Below are 20641 nucleotides of genomic sequence, written 5' to 3'. Positions count from 1 at the left end.
AAAGAATGGGTAAAAACACGATAAAAATATTTTTTCTTCAAATAAACTGATGCGTTTGATCACAATGGACGTGCTGAGCAAAAAAAGTAATTACGATTTGTTTTTTTTTTGAGAAATTCGTGTTTTTTTTTAAATGCGGGCAAAGTTGGTGATAATGACCGGTACCTACTCTTCGAAGGCCGCAAAAATATATGACATGCTCTTATGGTTCTACAAATAAGATCGTGTCAGATATTTTTGCGGCCGTCGTTGTGTGTTGTGTAACATAAATTGCAGGTGACTGTATATTAGGAATAATTATTTTATTTAGTTTCAACGAAAGTTTCAAGTTTAGTACGAAAATACTTCAGATATACAATATGCACAAAATGTAGACCTAATCGAAATAAAACATTGCTTTTTATAGTAATTTTTTTTAAAAACATTCGATACATAGGTATACATAACAATAACCAGGCCACAGCGGTATTGGCCTGTAAGCTTTATCTCGGTCTCCAAAGCCGCAAAAACTCGCTAGTACTTCGTGCTGGTCTAGCCGTTATTTTTTCTTGAAGATTTTCAGAGAACAGCACGTACACGCATTATACATATAGACGGAACGAACGGCATAATCATAATCATTTATTCGTCGCAATCCATGGTATTACAGATCTAGGTACAAGACTTTCAGGTATTACTTATACGAATTACATAACGCTTCCTGTTAATAGGCAATATTTTAAGATAAAAGTTCTATAATATATTACAAGATTACAATTGTCATCAAAATTAATTGACGTACAGAAGTCAAATACGTTTTTAAAATGACGCAAAATGAAAATTAATCCCAATCAGTAAAGGATGAGTCTTTAAACTTTTTTCATTTTAAGCGAGTTTTGATTTGAAGGAACATAATACTTAAATTCGACTGTAATCGTATTGTTTTAAGATAGTTTACTGAGGTTTTCAACCATTATGACCCGTAAATAACAGCAAATCAAATTTAAAGGAGACGCGAGCTGATATTTATGTACCCTATTTTTTGAAATACAATTTATCTACTGGTATACTTTCTCGTGTGCGTATATGATTTAATGTCAAATCAAGCTGTCATTTTTATTTGAAGAATTATACGTGTGCTCCGGTGCAGCCCCAGCGGGCATCTGACTTGAAGAAGAATTTTGAGTGATGTCGTCAATGTATGGAAATTGTTCGAAGGTTTACATTTGAGATTGAATTTCTGTGTTGTCTTTGTGAGTAAAAATATAAATCTTGAATTGTCTAGCTTTCAAAATCACACAATAATTCAATTACTGTCAAAGACAAAATTGTTTTGCTTCTTTCTCAAACGGAACTCCATATTTTGATATTTTGATACTTTTAGTGTCGATTTGTAGAGAATAACAGCAAATTAAAAATATAATGGCATGAAGAGTCGGTACACGGTTTCTTCGTGAACAAATTTACGTGTAATAATAATAATTATAATATAATATATATTATAGTGGTTTTCCGGGTCAAGGTCCGGGTCCGAGTCCGGGTCCGAGTCTGAGTCCGAGTCCGGGTCCGAATCCGTGTCCGGGTCCGAGTCCGAGTCCGGTTCCGAGTCCGGTTCCGAGTCCGGGTCCGAGTCCGAGTCCGGGTCCTAGTCCGAGTCCGTGTCCGAGTCCGAGTCCGGGTCCGAGTTCGATTCCAAGTCCGGGTCCGAGTCCGGGTCCGAACCGGATCCGGGTATGAGTCCGGTTCTGGGTCCGAGTCCGGGTCGCAGTCCAAGTCAAAATCGAAATTAGAAATCACCAAACGTGTACTATGCGTCGTTGAAGAGTTTTGTTCTGGTCATCATCAGCAGTTCCACTTCATCAAATGCGACAGTTTTTCATGTAAATGCTTGATTTTATGATGAAAATACAAAAAAAAAAATATTTTATTTTTTATTTATTGGTATTCAGGATAACAACAGCCGTAAATATAACTAAGACATATTAATGCTTACATAAAAATAAGGCCAGTAACAGTCATCCATTGAGTTACATTATATAACGATTAAAAATAACAAAGATAAGAAAACAATGAGAATGTACAATACACACAAATGCTCGATACGCTAGAAATACTATAAACCGGTTGTAAAATGTATAAACCGGTTGTAAAATGTATAAGTAATCTAGTTAAAAATACCTACTTCTAATACAAAACAAAACCATGACATTGCATTAGTTGAAAATCAGACACCAGCAGACGTTCACAAAAATATCAAGATAAACATCATAATGTAGTAGTTATTCAAACTGAAAGTTTATTGTTCATAGAATTATTATAGGAGTTAGAATCTAAAAAGTACACCTACCTGAACGTACAACTAACTGCATTTCCCTGGCAACCAGGAACACATAGCTTGAAAAAATTATGATCTTATGATATAAAGAGATGTTGTAATAAAATGTATGTATTTTGTAGCGATGCTACATAATTTCCTATAGCAAACATATACTTTCTCATACAACATAACCTGTACAACATTAGTGTCGCATTTTCGACAGAATAACATACACCAGAGTATGACACTTATGTAAAACTGTAACGTACCTTCCTAGCTGCAGGTTGATTAGCATATCCAGCCGCATGGCTAGCTTGTTAGGAAGAATCAAGCCCAAACAACCATGCCACTTTGGCGAAACTTGTCATCCAAATTGCATGAAAAGTGCTGCACAGAACTAGACTTTATGCACACGAAAATGATCCTCGTGATTCACTCTAACTGCTCAAATAGGTCACATCCTGATTTAATTAGTATTTTAGAATCATTTATGAAACTATTTAGAAACATAAAAAAGACTTTCGTTGGGTAGTTGTCAGTGTCAAAGCGCAATGACAGCCATAAAATAACGCGTTTAGTTACGGCATAAGCAGGGGATACTCCAAAGGAAACAAGGTAGAAACGTACAATAAAAATGTAATTATTAGTAATTATTATTAAACACTTAAAATACTACAAGTATTAATGAACAGTAATATTTTTCGAGAATCATTTGATTTGGAGAAGGTTTAAGTTAGTTTGACGTTTAACGTGTTGATGTGAATCGAAACGCGACGTGACCGGTAGGTGAAGATTTGGAACTGTCTCTTACACTTGGAATGGGAATACGCTAGCATGTAGATGGCTCCTGGTTAAAGATTAAAAGGAATTGCCTCGTCTCCTTCCGCCGCCTGGTCCGGCTGGTGGGAGACCGATTTGTAATGTGCGTATATCGCTGTGCGTGAATTGTGCGCGTAATTTACCCAGTGCGTCCCGTGTCGCCGATGGACATGAGCCCGGCTGGTGGTCGTGTCTCCTGGCGCGTCGTTGCGCGCCCCCGATTCTGCTGAGCGTCATGTTGACGCTGCTTCCACGCCGTAGGACGCGGCCCTGATCTGCAGGCCGTGTGTCGGATGGCTATGCTGCCGTCCGACGATTCCAAGGTGTCTTCGCGCGGGTCCTTCCCGTGAAACTCCGAGCGCCGCGGGTTGTTCTCGCCTTAGCTTGTCACAGCTGGGGCTCGATGAATGCCTGCCGCCGGCCTACAATGTTCTACCTGCTACGCTAAGTTCCAGGATGAAAGCTACACCCGGTATCCGTGAGTGCACTAGACTTTCGTTTTAGGTTTTGGCCAAAACTCCGCGTTTCGCCCGTCTCGCGATCGTAGGATAAGAATTACCATAGCGTCGGCCCACAGCCGCTGATGGCTTGCACTGTTATATCACATTGTTCCTAGCGCCCGCTTAGGCGGTGTGCCATGTACCAAATTAGTATACATAATTAAATTGCATGTTATTTATTTGGCCTTATCTTTTCTCAACATCCCACTAGGCTCCCAATAACCAGGTTGATTCAACAAGAGGACCCTTGTACTCCAATAGTCCAATGTTTTACGGCGGATCTAATCCGAGGCATATTTCCATTAATTATTAAAAACATTATAAATTATTACTTTTCCACAATACATCGCACTCCACTCTAAAACATTATTTTTTATTCACTACAATGTTTAAATCTTATTTTTATACACTACAATGGCGCCCGAAGAATGCTTAATTTAAATATACACCTGGTTACTGTGAGCTTGGGAAAGCGATATCATCAATTTATAATGTTTTGTCATTTAAAAAAACTTAATATTTGAAAAATTTGGTGAAATTATGTGGTTTCAAAATAAAATATTAATTGATTTGTAAGTTTACTTGTGACAGGGTAGCAAATTCATCAATTATTACAATTTTATTAGGCTACACTATGACTAATTAGCATAGCGCTTAGCCACAAATTATTTTTTCCACCACGCCTCATTTGAGAGCAAAGTGGTAATTTATTTTAACACTTCCTGTATAAAGTGAAGTGTTATCAATTTATTATACTTTATTACATACCCTGACATAAGCAAACCATTTTTTCTACCGACATACTGGACGGGGAAGGAGAGGAATTTTATGAAGTAGGAGGGGGGGGATACCTTAACTACCCACCCCTACCCGTGCCTAATGCCTCATTGTTTAATACGCGACCATGGGGTGCCGCTTTAGACACCCGCCCGCCCGGCCCACCCATTTCAAAAGTATTAAAATATTTATTAATTTTCATTTGTCAAACCAACTCGAACTTTTCATTCCGGAGACTTAGTATGATAGACGAGACGCTCTAAATTTTTTTGATTTTGACTTATTCGGTTCTAAATAGAACTATTTTATAGAACTTAAATGTTCATATTATTTGTTTTTTGTTTTTTTTTTTTAAATTTGAGGAAATTGGTCTTAGAACCTACCTCAATTTCAGCTATCTTTGCATAGCATTTTTTTAAAAGTTCTACTGAAACATGCACCATTTGTATTCGCTAAAGGTAGGGACATGTTGTTGAACGGCATGCTGCATTCCACATGGAGCAGTATTCCTGATTCGTCACACAACCTCCGAATTTCCGACTGCTAGAGCAAACCGCTTTGTAGTTAAGGTAATCTGGAAAAAATCAGTTACCATTTAATTGCAAAGCATTGGTTAAGCGACATTATGCTCAACATTATATTTTACAAGGTGTATTTTCAAGCTAGCAACTTATTTTTATTATTCGGGTGAACTTAGGTAACAACCCATTTTTTTTGAGTATGCATACTTCCTTGACTCATTTGGTCAAGATTTTTTTAAGCATTTCCTGGGAAATCAATTTTTTTTGTGACTACACACCCTAAGGGTCCAGGGTGATGAAATTATATTGGATATAATTCACTGACTTAGACATGAAAAAGAAAACCAAGTTTTCTCTTTTTTCACTTAGTGTAAGCCCGCTGGCTACACATTGGGATTTGACTTGAGTGTGAGCTACAAGTTAGCCTCCACTATTATTAATATAATTTGCAGACATAAATTAGCAACTAGTTACCACATTACATTAAGGTACTAGTAACTTAATTTTGTAGTCCTAGTAGGGCATGCTATATTAAGCTTAATTATTAATATCGCACTATGTATATGACTACTTGTAATATACTAAATAGTAAGAATTTATAAATATAGTTGAAAATACTTAATATGTAAACTAGGATTTAAATACTTTAGTGAATCTTAGAAATAAGAATATCTTATTATTATTTATGTTGAATAGTGGTCAGACTAGTCAATTTAGGATTACTTGAATTGGAAAAAATATTTTTTGTTAGGTTGCAGAAACCACAGTGTAATGGCCACACACTGTGATTTCTAGTACAGTTAAAATTTAGAAATAAAACTTGTAGTCCCAGAGATGGACATAGGTAGATTTTAGCATGCTTAATAAATAAGGTGCTAAGCTTTCTGTTAAACGAATATGTATGTCTGTATGCATAATTAATGTCCTAATGGACTTGTTGATTTGGTATCTGCTTAATCTATTTTTGCCCGGTTACCCCGGCTGCCTCGGTTAAGCGGACTTAACCTCTTTGCCGAGAGAGGGGATATTGTAGCGATGCTACATAATTTCCTATAGCAAACATATACTTTCTCATACAACATAACCTGTACAACATTAGTGTCGCATTTTCGACAGAATAACATACACCAGAGTATGACACTTATGTAAAACTGTAACGTACCTTCCTAGCTGCAGGTTGATTAGCATATCCAGCCGCATGGCTAGCTTGTTAGGAAGAATCAAGCCCAAACAACCATGCCACTTTGGCGAAACTTGTCATCCAAATTGCATGAAAAGTGCTGCACAGAACTAGACTTTATGCACACGAAAATGATCCTCGTGATTCACTCTAACTGCTCAAATAGGTCACATCCTGATTTAATTAGTATTTTAGAATCATTTATGAAACTATTTAGAAACATAAAAAAGACTTTCGTTGGGTAGTTGTCAGTGTCAAAGCGCAATGACAGCCATAAAATAACGCGTTTAGTTACGGCATAAGCAGGGGATACTCCAAAGGAAACAAGGTAGAAACGTACAATAAAAATGTAATTATTAGTAATTATTATTAAACACTTAAAATACTACAAGTATTAATGAACAGTAATATTTTTCGAGAATCATTTGATTTGGAGAAGGTTTAAGTTAGTTTGACGTTTAACGTGTTGATGTGAATCGAAACGCGACGTGACCGGTAGGTGAAGATTTGGAACTGTCTCTTACACTTGGAATGGGAATACGCTAGCATGTAGATGGCTCCTGGTTAAAGATTAAAAGGAATTGCCTCGTCTCCTTCCGCCGCCTGGTCCGGCTGGTGGGAGACCGATTTGTAATGTGCGTATATCGCTGTGCGTGAATTGTGCGCGTAATTTACCCAGTGCGTCCCGTGTCGCCGATGGACATGAGCCCGGCTGGTGGTCGTGTCTCCTGGCGCGTCGTTGCGCGCCCCCGATTCTGCTGAGCGTCATGTTGACGCTGCTTCCACGCCGTAGGACGCGGCCCTGATCTGCAGGCCGTGTGTCGGATGGCTATGCTGCCGTCCGACGATTCCAAGGTGTCTTCGCGCGGGTCCTTCCCGTGAAACTCCGAGCGCCGCGGGTTGTTCTCGCCTTAGCTTGTCACAGCTGGGGCTCGATGAACGCCTGCCGCCGGCCTACAATGTTCTACCTGCTACGCTAAGTTCCAGGATGAAAGCTACACCCGGTATCCGTGAGTGCACTAGACTTTCGTTTTAGGTTTTGGCCAAAACTCCGCGTTTCGCCCGTCTCGCGATCGTAGGATAAGAATTACCATAGCGTCGGCCCACAGCCGCTGATGGCTTGCACTGTTATATCACATTGTTCCTAGCGCCCGCTTAGGCGGTGTGCCATGTACCAAATTAGTATACATAATTAAATTGCATGTTATTTATTTGGCCTTATCTTTTCTCAACATCCCACTAGGCTCCCAATAACCAGGTTGATTCAACAAGAGGACCCTTGTACTCCAATAGTCCAATGTTTTACGGCGGATCTAATCCGAGGCATATTTCCATTAATTATTAAAAACATTATAAATTATTACTTTTCCACAATACATCGCACTCCACTCTAAAACATTATTTTTTATTCACTACAATGTTTAAACCTTATTTTTATACACTACAATTTATTTAAGGAGCAATTAGTACCAGTACTGAAGTTAAATGTAGAAACACAATAGTAATAAAAACAGAAACTGATTTTATATTAATTTTCTTTGAACAAAATGGAATATATATATTTTTTGAATTTATTTTTAGAACCTACAAAAGGATCGGCAGTGCAGAATTCAGTGTTATACAAGTGAGGGATCCGTGATAACACGGCGTTAGAACCATAGTTAGTGGAGTGGAAGGGAACATGAAATAGAGTTGTATGTCGAGTTCGACGTCTTGGAACTCGAAACGTTAGACCAGATAATAATTCAGGGCAGTCTAAACGATTTCTAGTTATATCGAAAAGTAGACTCATATCAGCTAATTTGCGCCTAGCTTCAAGTGAAAGTAGGTTATATTCCCGGCAATTACCTTTGTACCCAGCAGATGGTTTCTTAAATTTAAAATTTAAATGAGCTACAATTTTTTTTTTGAATTTTTTCGATGCGGTCTTTATGAACAGCGTAACAAACTGACCAGATAGGTGATGCATATTCAAGGATGGATCTCACATATGCGTAATATACGACTTTTAGACATGACAAGCTATGAAAAGGTTTACAGGTCCTCATGACGAAGCCTAAACTGCGATATGATCTGTTAATAATGGAGTCAACGTGATTTCTCATTGTCATTTTAGAATCTAGAATTACACCCAGGTCACGCACAACATCGACTCTGTTCACCGCTACGCCATTAAAGTGGTATGAGTAATTAAATGGCTTAAGACTTCGAGTAAAACTTATACACTGACACTTATTAACACTTATTGTTATCTTATTACGGAAGTAATACTCGACTAGGTTATTAAGATCATTTTGCAGGAGTTCGCAGTCTGCTAAAGATTTAACACGCATGAATACTTTTTTATCATCTGCATATAATAAATGGCGTGCGGTTACAAAACATGTATTAATATCGTATATATAAGCATTATAAAAGAGAGGACCGAGATGGGAGCCTTGGGGCACGCCGGAGGGAATATTAATGTAATCAGACCTATAGCCGCCAAGAACTACAGCTTGGGAACGATTAGTGAGGTATGATTTGACCCATCTGAGCAAGTCGCCATGAATTCCGAGTGCTTCAAGCTTCATGAGAAGTATAGCATGGTTGACACGATCGAACGCTTTTTCAAAGTCTGTGTATATCACGTCGACTTGACCGCCTCCTTCCATTTCTGTTAAAACATGATTCGTGAAGCAAGCTAGGTTGGAAACTGTAGAACGTCCCTTTAGAAAACCGTGCTGTTTATCCGAGATCCCACAAGAGACAAGGGGGTAAATTTGTTTAAAAATTATGGATTCAAAAAGCTTTCCTATGGTATTGAGGATAGAGATAGGTCGATAATTCTCGATATTGGACTTTGAACCTTTTTTAATATTTGTTCCTGAGTCATGGTTGTTTTCTATGTATATAAGTATGTATTTATCTATACAAGTATGTATATCGTCGCCTAGTACCCATAGTACAAGCTTTGCTTAGTTTGGGGCTAGGTTTGATCTGTGTAAGATGTCCCCTAATATTTATTTATTTATTTTATTTATATATAGGAATAATGTGGGCCCTTTTCCAGATGGAGGGGAAAATACAGTCCTTTAAAGATCGTTGAAATAGAATGGTTAGTGGGCATGCAAGGCTCTCAGCACAAGAAGATAAAAAGATAGGTGGAACGCCGTCACAACCAGGTCCCTTAGTTTTATCTAGTCGCTTTAAGAAACTTAACACGATCTCGCAAGTTACATCGATTCCGGACATTGCATCGCACTGATTGCTGCTCATAGAACTATTGTCAAGGTTATAAGAGGAGTTTGAGGTATCAAAAACACTCTCAAAAAATGTATTAAACGCATTACAGATATCCATGCCACTGTTGTAGTGATTACTACCTAAATTGAAACAATTAGGGTAATTAGAGCCTCCCCGTTTAGATTTGACATATTTCCAAAAGAATTTAGGAGAGCGCTTGATGTAAGATTCGGTGTTGTTATTAAAACGCTGAAAACAAATCTATACTTATGCCTTTAATATTTGAGGAGTTCCCTCGATTCCTTATGGATCCCATCATTAGAACTCGAGCTTGACAAAAATGTGGCTTTAAAACTTGACTTGCTTAACAAACATAACGAAGAGGAAAAATCGCCAAACGTGAACTATGCGTGGTTGAAGAGTTCTGTTCTGGTCATCATCAGCAGTTCCACTTCATCAAATGCGCCAGTTTTTAATGAAAATCCTTGATTTTCTGATGAAAATACAAAAATGTCTATACCCATGCCTTTAAGATTTGAGGAGTTCCCTCGATTCCTCATGGATCCCATCATCAGAACTCGAGCTTGACAAAAATGTGGCTTAATAACTTGACTTGCTTAACAAACATAACGAAGACGACAAATCGCCAAACGTGAACTATGCGTCGTTGAAGAGTTCCGTTCTGATCATCATCAGCAGTTGCACTTCATCAAATGTCACTTTTTTGAATGTGTATGCTTAATTTGATGATAAAAACCCAAAAATCACTATATGTATGCGTTTAAAATTTGAGGAGTTCCCTCGATTCCTCATGGATCCCATCATCAGAACTGGGTTTTGACAAAAACGGAACCAATCTGTATGCATATACATACAATCAAAAAACTAATTTTCAAAATCGGTCCAGGAATGACGGAGATATAGAGTAACAAACATAAAAAAAATAAAAAATAAAAAAAACATACAACCGAATTGATAACCTCCTTCTTTGAGATTTGGAAGTCGGTTAACAAACTAATATTAGCCCAAAATCTAAAATAAATGAAGTACCGATCACATAAAAAGTAAAAAATTAAATTAAGTAAATAAAAACAGGAAGGTATCATAAAATGTTAATGAAGAGAAATTGTAAGAGATGGTATTATGCCAACCAACAACTGCAAAGTTTTTTAACATCGGTTTGTGGCAAATACTGTTTAGTTTATCTTTATTTTAAAACGAAAAATGTCAACTTGCATGTTTTCTCCACTGTACACAGAATAAGTAATGATGTTACTATATCTCATATGTTCAGAATATTACTTGAATAAACTTATTATCCTATATAAAATGTGTGTTTTTATATTTCTAAACCCAGTTTCTAAGTAGATTGCACATACATTATAGTCACATTAAAATTCCATTTTGCGAAATAAAGAATTCAACATTTAACTTTGCAAAAGTAGATAATTGTTATTAGAATATTTTCTAAAAGCAATAAAAATAGATTAGGTTAGATTCGAGCTACAATGACATTAGGTTGGGTTCAAGGTAAGGTTGCAGGGCCTCAACAAGGGAAAAAAAGGGGGAGGGACTGTTGGCCTGGCTAAGTGAGCCAGAACTCACCCACTACTCCCTACTACTGCCGTAAGCAGGTAATGAATTCCCAATGTATTAGGTATAGGTTTAATAAATTATAAATATATTTCATTAATAACATAATAATATACAAATATGTAAAAGCATAAAGTAATAAATAAGCCTACAGTAATCACGTATACCGGTCCCACGGATGCGGATGTTGCTTACATAATCTCGTCTGTCAAGGAGTTTCGGCAGGAAAGGCCTTGGCAGACTTATATATTCATGAAATGAGGGTTCATACCTACCGACTGGAATTGGTTTCATGGCGGTATCAGATGGGTTAGTGTACGGTAACCGATGGTCATCTTGCTTATAATCTCGTCTGCCAAGGTGTTTCGGCAGGAAAAACCTTGGCAGACTTATATATTCCTAAAATGGGGGTTCATACCTACCAAATGGAATTGGTTTCATGGTGGTATCAGATGGGTTAGTGTAGGGTAACCGATGGCGACCTTGCTTACATAATCTCGTCTGCCATGGTGTTTCGGCAGGAAAAGCCTTGGCAGACTTATATATTCCTGACATGAGAGTTCATACCTACCGACTGGCATTGGTTTCATGGTGGTATCAGATGGGTTAATTTAGGGGTCCCGATGGTCACCTTTGAGAGCGTCTGCCAAGCACTTCCGGCAAAAAAAATAGTGGCAGACTTCGCTTTTCTGTGTCTACATGTAAATTTCTAACTGCTGCCATAACTACTATCTCGGTATCAGATGGGTTAAATCAGCCCCTTTTTTCGCACCGGAAGTGGCCTTCTTTTTCGTACTTTCGGCAAGTTCCGCCGTGGCAGACTATCGAATTCGGACTTAGCATAACTTTTCTGGGAAACCATTGTGCATTTCATCGTGGTATCAAGTCGGTTAGAAATTTTGCGGCCGGCTCTTCTACCAATATAGATTTTTAGTTTTAGTTTTGTAGGTAGTTTTTATTTTAGGTTACTTTATATTGTATTTTTTTTATAAACGCTGATTCTTTATGTAAGTATCTAAATAAAATATTTTTTAATTTCGGCTATAAATTAATTTCAAGCATTTATTTAAGTGTCCACGGCGCGCTCTCAACGCATTCCGATCTCAGAACTTGAAAAAGACCTTGTTTCTCCGAAATACGTCATACACAGTGACTAAAATGAGTGAAACCGTAAAATTATATTACATATAATATATTTTTACTACACCAGCTTTATTCTTCAAAAACTGATGAGAAAGTTGCATTTTATATACAAGAGTGGCAACTTTAATGCAAATTTTTATTTGTTTTCTAATACTGGCTGGTAGAATGAATTTTAAAGTGATGATTTTGAATAATAAATATTAAATAACGTTCCTTTGGATTTCATTTCTAATATTTTACTGTTAGTGTTTACTTCTTATCAAATTGTTAAGTTAATCGGTCTCCTTATCTTATCCAAACACCCCGCGTATCACAAAATAAGTGAACGCGTTCACGGCTTTTACGACTAACCAGGCCCTTATTACTTTTACAAAGTTGGTTGACGAGGGTACGGATGATATATTCGTAAATAATGAACGGAGGACGGTATCACTTTCGTCTCAAGAGGAACATAGGTTCTGGTATTCAAAGTGTTGTATCCGTATTAGGTTCTAACCCTTATTGATGACACGATATAAGTGTCTAGTATACTAATAATGTAGCTTAAGAAGCTTATATTTTTAGCAAACTTCAAATCAGTTTGCCAATGTTTAACAGGGATTTTCGTTCATTTTGGTACAATAATATGTTATAGTATCATGGTCTAATAAAACATGGTCTTCTCTTCCCAGAGTGACACAGGCCTACGTCACAATAACATCGCCACTTTATTTCAACATAACATGTTACATGGGTACATTATAGCTATGGTTAATAAGTTAAAATATTTCTTTATGATTTTATAATTTTCATTTATATGTATTTTATCTTAAATTTTACAATAACACGTCATTTTTAATTATTCGTTAGCAATATCTTCCGATTCACGAAAGAAATTTCTGACATTCGGGTAATTCTGTTTACAATACTGGCAACACAGGATAGCGCTGTCACATTTGACAATTCGGATCTAGATAACTTCATGCCCTGACCGTCATCCTTGTCGAACGCGTGTTAATTGTTATTTCCTTCTCGCTCAGTGTCAGCACTGTCAGCAGTTGCAGTGTTTTCCAAACTTTTCACGTCGTAAGCTTGGTAATTAATGTGTAACTGTGAATTAGTTTTTCAAACGTTTGTCTTGTATAGATAAATAAAGTTTAATTTAATACATTAGATTTGTTTTATTTTACTATGTTTCTACATGAATAACTTAAAATCAATGCCGTTAAAATAATTTTCACTGTTGGTTAAAATTCTCCCACATTTTAAAGTTTGAGAACCTGTAAACAGCATGATGACGTAAGCCTGTGTCAGTTAGGTCATTCGCGAATCTCGAAAGAGAGTACCAGGCGGAGTATATTATTATACCATGTTATAGTATCATGATTTGATATTGGATACTATACGTGGACGTAAAAACACAAAAATAACCTTCAAGATACAAGATATTTATTGATACAAGTCAGTAAATAGTTAATTAATAATAATATAGTAGGTAGGTTGGTACAGCATTTGCACAGTTATTTTTATATCACTTATTAATCTATTAAATGAACAACATATTTTAAGCGCAGCTTCATATGCATTCATTAAAATTATCTCGATAGATAGATGTAGATGATGAGTATCTAAAAAAAATCACCGTCAACTAGTTTCAAAAATGTATTTTTGAGCGGTTTTTGATCATATCTTGTAACAAAACTAGGTACCTATTCTAGTGTGAATCAATTTCTCCAGAACACGGTTTATAATAACAATGCATAATCAAATTATGTACAAACCGCGGGCCAAATTAGCTTCCGTTTGTAATCACGATGCTCCGGGTGTTGCCAAGTTTCTAACTAATTGTTTCTGGCAGTTTGTTGACCTTTATTTATTTTACTTAGTATGTACAGGTAAATACAAAAAACGTAAGGTAAATAACAATTCATACATTGACAAAAGTTGATAAAAAAAATATTCGGATGATAGATGCAACGAAAAGTCACGTGATAATTTCCATACATTATTTCACTTCAGCCTGCATGGTGTTTTCTAAAAACTATTGTCACTTGGTCCTCTCATGTCACTTCTGCCTTCAACAACAACAACACACACAACAATACAACTACAATTCAAATTATTGGCCACTTCTACTACTAGTCTGTTCGAGAAACGGAAAACGGTGAAAAATAGAGATAATAACCCTAAAAATACGTGTGATACCTCATTAGATTCGTAATGATGTCTAGAAAAATGTATTCGAAGCGTGTATTAGCACACAAAAAATATCAAAAGTTATGAACCAAAAAAAGGGGGAAAAAGTAGATATTTTTTATTTCCCCAATATCTCAAAAAGTATTCATATTTAAGAAACGAAAATTAATATTATTAAAGAGGAGGATATTTTCAATAAAACATTCCATAGTTGCAGAGCTATATCTCCATTATTTATACTTTTTATTAAACGCTGAACACAGCCCTCCGCGCCTCATTATCGGGAAACGCGCGCGGCGTAAAAAAGCGGTTACGTAACATTAAATATAATTTTAAAGGTATTAAATACACATTGAAAAATTAAAAAAAAATATAGTGTATATAAAACATGTCAACAAATGTACTACTTGTAGAAATTTATCTTAAAATTATTTTTTCAACAAGTTAGGAAATTGTTAATTAACAAAATTTTCTCAAACTTCCATCTTTATTGAAAACGAAAAAAAAATGTATAAATAACTATCGTAAAATTTTGTCGCTTTCTAGAGCCCTTCTCATATAAATGTTTAATAAGATTACATTATAAAAGTTTTAATAAAGTTAATACTTTGCTTAAAATAAGTTTTAGAATAACATAGAAATTTGACAAAAAACGAAAAATCAAGGTAAAATTGTAAAACTTAAAACAACATTATAAGCAACCTATTATTTTTTTTAGAACTTTTATAACGTGATTTTATTAAGCATGTATATGAGAAGAGCTCTAGAAGGCGACACAATTTTACAATAGTTATTTATACATTTGTTTTCGTTTTTAATAAAGAAGGAAGTTCGAGAAAATTTTGATAATAAACAATTGCCTAACTTGTTGAAAACATAACTTTAAGATACATTTCTATAAGTAGTACATTTGTTGACATGTTTGAAATACACCGTATTTTTTTCAAAATTTTTAATTAATATTTAATACCTTTAAAATCATATTTAATGTTACGTAATCGCTTTTTCACGCCGCGCGCGTTTCCCGAAAAAGAGGCGCGGATGGCTGTGTTCATCGTTTAATAAAAAGTATAAATAATGGAGATACAGCTCTGCAAGTATGGGATGTTTTATTGGAAATATCCTCCTCTTTAATAATGTTAATTTTAGTTTCTTAAATATGAATACTTTTTGAGATATTGGGGAAATAAAAATACCTACTTTTCCCCCCCTTTTTTTGTTCATAACTTTTGATATTTTTTGTGTGCTAATACACGCTTCGAATACATTTTTCTAGACATCATTACGAATCTAATGAGGTATCACACGTATTTTTAGGAGTATTATCTCTATTTTTCACCGTTTTCCGTTTCTCGAACAGACTATACTTTTAAAGGCGTAAGATTGGCTTTTGTACAGAAATAGAGGCCAGTGATTGTGCCTACAAGATTGTACGTATTGCAAATAAATAGTTAAATACCCTTTTTTAACAAGGTTTCTGATTTATAAATAGGTATAAAATATAGACTGATCTTTTTATACTTTTTGACGACCAGTAGCCGCATCACATGGTCCCATTTTTATCACCTGTCATGCCATGCGTCACTTTCGCACTTACGTATTTGATAGAACGTGACAGGCATGGTGACAAATGATAAAGGGCCGACCATATTAGCCCTATAAGCTGCCTATATAAAGCTGTTGGTCCAGGGTTCGAATCCCTGTAAGGACATTTATTTGTGTGATGAGCACAGATATTTGTTCCTGACTCACGGTAGGAAATCGTGACTCGTCACTGACAAATAGCCCCCTATGTCCCCCACAGGTACACGCGTTGTGGCAGTGAGAGGATTGTTTGACAAACACACCGCCCAGCAGATGTCTGGCGGCTCTGTTTGCTCAACAAACCTTTGTTGTTGTCACTTGATTGCTTCGTGCCGTGTTCATTTTATTTTGGGATGGTTATAAATTGCTGATATTTATGAGAAATATAGATGGCATACAGTTTAAATCAATACTGTCTGTATGCGTCTTGCTTGCGCCAATATATGTACGAACAAGTACGATCGAAATGCAGGAGTAAAATGATAACAAACGGATGTTCGTTTCATTTCGATATCAAAATATACGTTCGAATTGGTCTCTTGCTGTTCTAGAAGTCACATTTTAAGTAAGGGACTCAACTATACTTTCGGAATTTTAAACTAATGGAAAGTCTTCAGGCGATTCTCCGTTTCAATCTGTTTCAATTTGCTGAAGACAAATTGATATATTATTCAAATTTCACGTTTGCATCTGCATAGAACGGCGAGTTGTGCTGCTGAGGACTGATGACTGAAACGTGACTGTTACTTTTTTAACTAAAAAATACATAAACTTCTCTTTTTTCTCTTAATTTATTTACTCAATAAAAATAGGTACACAGCAATATCCATTACACATATTTTTTCGTCAAACTGCATGACTGTTTGTTACCTAAATATACGAATACTATTTATGTAAGTAGCATACATAATATATGTCAAGTTTTTTTACAATAATCAAACGTAAATAGAGTTCAAGGTAATTCAAACTTTGAAGCGTAATAGGTACTTACTGTCTTTTTTTGTTTCCGCTTTTGGTAAAATAATGTCTTGTAATAAATAATGCGCTTTAATATTCATCCTGTATAAATAGGTAATATGAATATCTTTCTTTTCATTAACTTGCAAGCTCCCAAGCCAAAATAGCAAAAGTTTTCTACCTCGCCATACTTGAGTTGACGGTAAGTTATTGGACAAGTAATAGCCAAGCACAGCCGAGTTAGTTCACAAACGATTGGACATTCAAGGAAGGAAATGGGGAGGAAATCTTAGTAAAGAGGAAACAACTTAGTACTTATAAGAATATCGGCATATTTTTGACTGTTGTTGATGTTTACTGCCCAACTACGTACCCGTCAACATTTAGCAGTACCTATACGAGTATGTACTCGTAGTAATAGTTTTGATAAAGTTTATAAGCATATGTGGCTTTCTATAGGAGAAGGGTCCTTATGCTCCATGAGTAGACTAGGGACCTGACGACGAAATTTTAAACAGAAGTATATTTTGACCTACCTATAAGTAGCCATAAAAAGTAAAAACCTGCCCATTGCCACATCTTCCATCGCAAGTTTCCCGCGTCGCGCCATGTTTTTTTTTCCCTTCTACTTTCCTGGCTTTACCCCTCTTTTAAGAGGGGTAGGTGAAGCCAGCATTAAAATGCACATCGAGCATTTAAAAAAAATAAAATCCGTTTGTCGAATTGTTACTGTATAATAAACATGAAATTAAAATAGCTTTGCTATCCACTCACGCCCAATATTATTTCACATTTCTCAGGCTTCTTATTAAAAATAGCAAAAAACACTGATAATACTTCGAATATAGGTCGCCAAAATGTCACATTAATTAAATTAAACCGACTGACCTTATTGTCTAGTGTGCGGGGTCCTATTTCCGCTGACGCTGACGTGTCCGGGCCGGTCCGACCGGACCGTGTCAGGCCTAGTTATAATCGAATGGGTTTTCCGGATAGCTCGGACAGCAATTTAATTGTGCAGATTTGGGCCTGTTAGCTGAGCTCCAATGGACGAAACTGCCGTATTCGAACTTCAAGATATTCACAAGAGACGACACGTACTAGATCCATTCTAGATACGTTATAGTTTAGATATCAACTAGTTCTCTTTTGCAGCGCAATTCGGGCAACCAATGTCACTTTTACGTTAGATAGAGTAAGATATCTATTAAATGTGAATTGGATCTCTAAGTCATATCCTGTGGAAATAGTTCAACAGTATCTCCAGAATCGCGCAAATGTCAAATTTGACTGGTTAGATCTTGAACATATCGTTATCGTATCTTGGTGATGTCTAATATATGTCTATTTCAAAATCCGAATCGGGCCCTAAGATTCCACTTTAGGTAGGGGTACTTCATTGTACTGCCTTTGCATTCGACGAATTACAGGCTCACTCACGATTCTACGTTTGATTTTGTTTGGCTGGTGTTTAAATAATCAGCAAATAAAATACTAAAGTAACCTAACCTAAAAACGAATCGCACAGCAAAACGAAAGCATGCACACTAAGACAGCGTTCAGCTTCTGCTGTACAAATCTGAATTTTTAGAAAAACGGTTTTTTTTTTTGGTACCTACTTACTTAGGTATGTAGTTTTACTTTTTATGTGCTTCACTTTACAATACTGTGGCTCTAGTGAAAAAGGGTACAAGTCTTGGGCAGCGCAGGTGTAAAAGGGTGTAAGTCCCACGTAACACTTATGCCCTTTTACACCTAAGCCGCGGAAGACTTGTACCCGTTTTCACTAGGACCACAATAGGATCCCGTGTTTACGGAAGTTTCGTGATAATAAATTTAAAAAAAAAGGAGAAGTTACTTATTAGACACAGCCTTAAATTACTACATATTTCCTTACACCTAACGAAGTTTCAGTTCAGTAACAACTACTCCGAAATAGTATTATACTTGGTCAAGCTCATCTTGTCAGTACCAAGGCCTATTGACTTCCTTGAAACGATGTGACCCTTCAAAATTGTATATGTGTTGTCCGTTCCCAGACGAGATTGCCAGTAATTAACATAAAAATATTTTACTACAGCAACATTGCTAGAACTGGCTTTGTCTATACGATTTCTAGGAACAAATGAAATTATTTTATCAAATATATTTTGATTTGTATTTTATGAAGTAGTCATATGTAAATTATTATTTATATTTTGATATATGTAAATTGTTATCTATTATATTTCAGTTTGTCTTTGTCTATGTTCATAAAATCTACGAAGGGTAGACGTGCCTCTACCCTCCTTAATAAAATTAAAAAAAAAACTTTGTCAATAGGCCTCTTTGATAGGCCCATGGTATAATAATATACTCCGCCTGGTACTCCATTCCCGTCTTTTCTAGGTCACCTAACTGACACGCGCTTACGTCATCATGCGACAGCGCTATATGATAATATGCGATAGCGCTATATATAGCGGCCATGTTGTTGTGACGTAGCCCCGTGTCACTCTGGGAATGGAAGACCATGTTTTATTAGACTATGGATAGGCCTTGATTTGGGTCTGGCCGGTAAGAACATAGGTCATTACAAAAGTCTGTAATGTCAATGCTGTCAGTAAAGTAATTTAACGCAAAAATATCATATCAGTTTTCATATAAAACGATTTATTCACTTGAAATATATTTATTTAGGTTCCTATTAATTTTTAAAATAAAAACTATTCATATGTACGAGCAACATATCTAAATGCGTCTTCGCACAGACAGGCTTAGTTAAAATTAAACCGTTGTCTCTCTTCCTTCCTTGCTTGCTGTATCCGGCAATGGCGACTTTATCAACAATTCTTATCCGGATTATGAAAAGCCCTAATGTGTGTGTGGAAACCAGAAACAGCGATAATTTCAAGGTAAGAAATATATTAATATTTAAATAAAAATGAGCGTACTAAATTACCAAATTCAAATATAATAATTTAATCTTACTATCCCCGTAAACCCGCGGACGTTATATCGCGTCCGAAATTATAATCAAAATCCATCATAGATGTAAAACTTCACATTGTTTGAGCTGGTAAATTTAGACCCTAGGAATTAGCGACGTTAGTAATTAGGAAGTTAGATTATATTGTTTAATTTGTGACTATTTTGTTTTAGAAATTGAATCAATCAAATTGATGGCTTGAGCGTGAGATAATAATATATTTTTCTCAAACATGCAATGAAATATTAATGTTATGTTCCTTACAATAGGCTGCGAAGTATGACGTTTCAGGTGCGGCTAGGACAAAAGGTCGTTAATGGAATTTCATACACATCTTGCAGGCCTAGGCCGGCAAAGTCCTCTTTTTTAATTTTCATTTCACAGATATTTGTGACACAGCATCGTGGCATTCATCCATTAAAAAAAACTAGAGGCAGTATTTGCTTTATGGTTCGTAATGACACTCTGCCACTACGCCTATAAAAAAAACACAAAAAACAATGTTTGCTATAATTTGCAGTTTTATTTGTATAAAATCAACATGAACTTAATAAATAATACATTCTATAATTTTAAATTATAAATTTAACTACACAAATAAAAACATTTTAAATATTTCATCTAAACGTTAGCGGTAAAAAGGTCTACTCAAACACGCGTAGTTATATTTTTTAAATTGTTATGGAGGTAAAGTTGAAAAATATTCATTCTGTTTTATTGGATTTATGGTGAATATGGTGCGTTGTTGATTTTTTGACTTTAATATGAGTTCCGACGAAATAATGAAATTAATATTAATTGTAATCGTAGGTGTTGGAATTGGCAGCGTAAGCTGAATTGATTTTAATAACTTGCTGCCTCTGCCGCCAAGTCAAAGACGAAGTATGTATATGGTTGCTTATG

This window comes from Cydia splendana, chromosome 6 (genome assembly GCF_910591565.1).
Source record: "Cydia splendana chromosome 6, ilCydSple1.2, whole genome shotgun sequence".
In the NCBI taxonomy this organism is placed as follows: Eukaryota; Metazoa; Arthropoda; class Insecta; order Lepidoptera; family Tortricidae; genus Cydia; species Cydia splendana.
The sequence above is the reverse complement of the archived record's forward strand: the minus strand, read 5'-3'. Positions refer to the sequence as shown.